Below are 5,379 nucleotides of genomic sequence, written 5' to 3'. Positions count from 1 at the left end.
AAGAGGGAAAGAGGGGCAAGAGACTGGGGGTGGGAGAAGGTCAGAGAGACCTTGGCTCTCCTTTAGTTCAAAGCTCTCAGCAGGCCAAAAGCACCATACTTTTTCTGATCCCCAACAGCCACGAAAACAAAAGTAGCCTCAAGACATCTTAAAATATTCAAGAGACTAAACTAGTTGTTTGCTTATTTATGTTAATTTAATGAATTCTTTTTATTAAAGCAGAAAGCATGCATAATCAAAGAAGAGGAAAATTCAAAATAAAGGTCATGAGGTTCAAACCAAAGTAACTCCCAAGGCTGAATGTGACCTCCTGGGTTTTCTTTTTATCGTCAACAGTTATAAGTGTTCCTGTACCAATCTTAAAGTGTCGTGTTTTAATCTCAGCAGCCTCTAACACAGATTCTGAAAGAAAATTAACTCTTCAGATGGGAGGTTTCCTGCCGTCTACACACCACGGTCTCTCTGGGCTTCATCCAAGATAGGTGAACTGTGTTCCATTGTGATGGCCTCACAGGCTCTCAAAGCACAATGGAAAGTGATTTTTTAACGTATTTGTACCATGCAAAGGTTCCTGTGGAGAGTTCCATTTCCTGGATATGAACTAGAAATTGCTGTAATTTTTTCAGTTCTTTTTAATTTGCAGCTAAATGAAATATGACAACAAGAGGAATAACAAGCAGGTAGATATCCAAGGCCAACACATAGGGTCATCACTTGTGTCAAGCATAAAATAAGGAAAACCTCTTTAAACAAACCAGGTCTTTCTGTAACAATTAGCCATGGGAAAAATGAAAATGATCATAAATACATTTTAGAAACAGGAGTTTTTTTTTAAAAAAACACAATTTTCTTTTTTTTTTTTTTTGAGATGGAGTCTCTCTCTGTAACCCAGGATGGAGTGTGGTGGCACAATCTCGGCTCACTGCAACCTCTGCCTCCCAGGTTCAAGCAATTCTTCTGCCTCAGCCTCCCACGTAGCTGGGATTACAGGCATGCACTACCATGCCCGGCTAATTGTGTATTTCAGTAGACATGAGGCTGGTCTCAAACTCCTGACCTCAGGTGATTCACCCACCTCAGCCTCCCAAAGTGCTGGAATTACAGGCAAGAGCCACCGTGCCCAGCCAAAAAACACAATTTTCATAAACAAAAACACCCAAGGCAAAAGACAAGGATAAAGAAAATGTACATACAAAAGTGAATTTCAACTCTTATTCTGCTGGGTTACATAAATACAAATACCAGGAAATAAAAGTATGATTTTTTTTTTTTTTTTTTTTAATAGAGATGAAGTCTCACTGTGTTGCCCAGGCTGGTCTTGAACTCCTGCGCTCAAGCAAATCTCCCAGATAGGCCTCCCAAAGTGCTAGGATTACAGGCATGAGCCGCTATGCCCAGACAAAAGTACGAAATCCTTATAACCTGTTACAAAATATAATGATGATAACCCTACAATATAATGACAACCATGTCTAACATCTGTTAGGTTCTTACTATGTTCCAGCAATTGTGCTAAGTTCTTCATATCACAGGATACTTGTTTTGGCCTGCCCAGCACCCATTCCCCCTTTTGGTGACAGCACCCCCTTTGTCCTTCCCTATTTCAGGTGATCCTGGTGAGCTAATCCATGACAGTTTCCCCATTCCCAGGCTGATCCCAAACTAGACACAGAGAACTCCATTCTCCTAGGCACAGTGGTTAGTTCAGGGATAGCCGCTGAGAAATAAAAATAAAATCCTGGCCGGGCGCGGTGGCTCAAGCCTGTAATCCCAGCACTTTGGGAGGCCGAGACTGGCGGATCACGAGGTCAGGAGATCGAGACCATCCTGGCTAACGGTGAAACCCCGTCTCTACTAAAAAAATACAAAAAAAACTAGCCGGGCGCGGTGGCGGGTGCCTGTAGTCCCAGCTACTCGGGAGGCTGAGGCAGGAGAATGGCGTGAACCTGGGAGGCGGAGCTTGCAGTGAGCTGAGATCTGGCCACTGCACTCCAGCCTGGGCGACAGAGCGAGACTCCGTCTCAAAAAAATAAAAAATAAAAAAATAAAATAAAAATAAAATAAAATCCTAAGCCACTGAACTGAATTAATGAACTCCTTCTTAGCCAAGGGGACCCCAGAGAAAAACCTTAAAACCTAAGCCACTCATGATGGGGTGGTAGCTCAGACACCCCTCATTAGACCTGCTACCTCATTAACTGTCATGAGACTTTCTTTCCTAAGGGTTAAACTGGACTCCCTTCCTTTCTGCAGTTCCAACACAGTTAACCCACATTCCTTCCTGTTAAGAGGCCACAAATCATGGACTGTTTCTGGCTGGACACAGGATGGCTCTGGGTCCTCCATTTCACCCTTTGACACAGAGAGCCTAATTTTAATGCATTTAAATGCTAACTCTCAGTTGGGCACAGTGGCTCATGCCTACAATTGCAGCACTTTGGGAAGCTGAGGCAGGAGAAGGGCTTGAACCTGGAAGTTCAAGACCAGCCAGAGTAACACAATGAGACCCCATCTCAAAAAATAAATTAAAATAAACATTAATTCTCCACCCAAAGTGTACATGGGACATATGTAATGCATGTCTGCTTACTATGCATGCATGCATCCCCCACTTCGTGAATATTCATAGCTCCTCCTAGGATCCGTTGACTATGGACATTTAACTAACCCATTTGGCATAAATTCATTCCACCCTTCCCTCCCTCAAAGTGCTGGCTTTTGGTTTCTTCCAGAGGCTACGTTTCCCAGCCTGCAAGACAGCCAGCTGTAGGTCGTAACCCTTTATAATAAATAAAGTCCTCCTTTCCAAATTTATAGATCTTGTGATTTTTAAGTTGACAACCTGGGTCCTGCAAAGCCAAACAAGTTTCCTAAACAAGGATTTTGAGTTCAAGGTATACTTTTCTTTAAAGATGTAAACCTAGGACTGTCTAGCCATCTGTTTCCCAGTCACTAGCAGGACACCGGTCTGAAAATGGAGCCAAAACACAAAACGATGCTGAAAGGTGGAGAGAGAAACACCATTTCAAATCCTGGAACCATCAGGGCCCTCTGAATTGCCTGTAACATGAGATAATACATTTCCCTTTGTGCTTCAGCTGGCTAAGTAGGATTCTACCTCTAGCAATCAAGAGTGATCTAGAATACTTACCCTTTGTATTACTGTCTCCTTTTATAGATGAGGAAACTAAGGATGTGAAAATGTACAAGTCTGTCTGCTTGTAGAGACTGCACTATGCTCTACTGCACTGCTAATAGGATAACCTATTCTTCAGTGATTTCCACTAAAAAACAATAATGGTAATAATAAACTACAGAAAAAAACCTGAAAAACATAGAACAGCAAAAAAGTGAAATACACTCTACTCACTGTCATTACTCAAAGACAACCACTGTTAACAATTTGGTATCTTTCCTTCCAGGCTTTTTTCTGAAGCATTACTCTAGTATTACATCACATTAACAGTTGAGTATTCAGAGTACTTTTTAAAAATTCTATATTAGGTCATTCTTGTATTGCTATAAAAAATACCTGAGACTGGGTAATTTATATGAAAAGAGGTTTAATTGGCTCACAGTTCTGCAGGCTGTACAGAAGGCATGATGCCAGCATCTGATCTGGGGAGGCAAAAAAAGCTTCTACTCACAGGCAGAAGGTAAAGCAGGAGTAGGCACTCCTATGGCAAAAGCAAGAGCAAGAAAGAGGGTGGGGCCAGGAAGGTATGACACACTTTTAAATGACCAGATCTCACGAGAACTCATTCACTATCACAAAGACTGCACAAAGTCATGAGGAATCCATCCCCATTTATAAAGAAATGAGGTTTAATTGGCTCATGGTTTTGCAGGCTGTACAGGAAGCATGAGGGTGGCATCCACTTGACTTCTTAGGAGGCCTCAGGAAACTTACAATCATGGCGGAAGGCAAAGGGAGAGCTGGCACCTCAAGTGACCAGGCACAAGAGGAAGAGAGAGACTGGGGAGGTGCTACACACTTCTAAACAACCAGATCCCATGAGAACTCTACCATAAGAATGACACCCGGGGGGAGATCTGCCCCCATGACCCAATCACCTCCCATCAGGCCGCCCTTCCAACACTGAGAACTACAACATGACATGAGAACTGGGTGGGGATACAAAGCCAAGCCATATCATGATTCAACATGAGATTTGGGTAGGGACAAATATCCAAACTATATCAAACTGGTACTTCGTATTTCTTACACGTATTAGGATTCCCGTATCACTGTACTATGTATCGCAAAACATAAGTCCCACCTTTAAGGAGATTAAACTGAAGAAGACAGATTGAGGGCCATGTGTGCAGTCACTGAGGCTTGCTCAGAAGTACGAAAAAATTTAAAACATTCAGAACCAACTGAAAGGTGAGCACCGTGTACACAAGACCTCTTAGCAATACAAATGTTCACTTACCTACATTCCTGGAAAGAATCAAAAGTAAACTATAATAATCATACAATTATTAGAAGTTTTTAAAAACATGGCTTTGAGAATTTCATTCATTCAATAAGCAATTATAATGAGAGCTATTATGTGCCTAGCACCGGCCTGCCTTGAGATACAAAATGAATAGCCCAAAATCCCCACCCTCCAGGGCCCCTCATTGTACCACGGGAGCCTGAGAACAAACAGGGACACAGTAAGTACAAGAAGAATCCATGTGCAAAATGCTTGAGTCTAACTGTCCCGGGAGCCAGGGTCTTCACAAAGACTCCTGAGCTGAGACTAAAGAATGGGTGAGGGGTTCTTCAAGCAGACAACAAAGGGAAGGACCCTGCAGGCCGAGAGAAAACATGTGCAAAAGGACCAGGACAGGAGCAAGAGAACACAGCAGGGAAATCATCCCCGTGGCTGGCATCTAGGTGGCAGGTAACGAAGCTAGAAGAACAGTCAGGGTCCAGAAAGTGACAAGCCTCTTAAGCCACTTGCAGGAGCAGGTGCTCACTGACCAATCAGATTTCTTTGGAAAAGGAGTGGAATTTCTAGAATGACATCGACGTGCTTGACTAGGTCCCTTCAATGGTGGGAGTATCTGCTAAACTTAGGAATACATAAGAAGGAACAAGTCTGGGAGGGAAAATGGCAAGTTCAACTATGTTCTGGTCAACTTGAAATGCTTATGGCACATAGAAATCTGAGTGGGGAGATCCTGTGGGCAGAAGCCTATCCAGATTGGAATTTAGGAAAGAGTTTTAGGCTTAAGACATTTTAATAGAGGCCAAGGGAGGAGAATCGCTTGAGTCCAGGAGTTCAAGACCAGCCAGGGAAACATAGTGACACTCCGTCTCTACAAAAGAATAAAAAATAAAACAATTAGCCAGGCATGGTGGCACATGGCTTGTAGTCCCAGCTACTC

This window comes from Colobus angolensis, unplaced genomic scaffold (assembly GCF_000951035.1).
Source record: "Colobus angolensis palliatus isolate OR3802 unplaced genomic scaffold, Cang.pa_1.0 Scaffold116, whole genome shotgun sequence".
Lineage (NCBI taxonomy): Eukaryota > Metazoa > Chordata > Mammalia > Primates > Cercopithecidae > Colobus > Colobus angolensis.
This window is presented reverse-complemented; position numbering follows the sequence as displayed.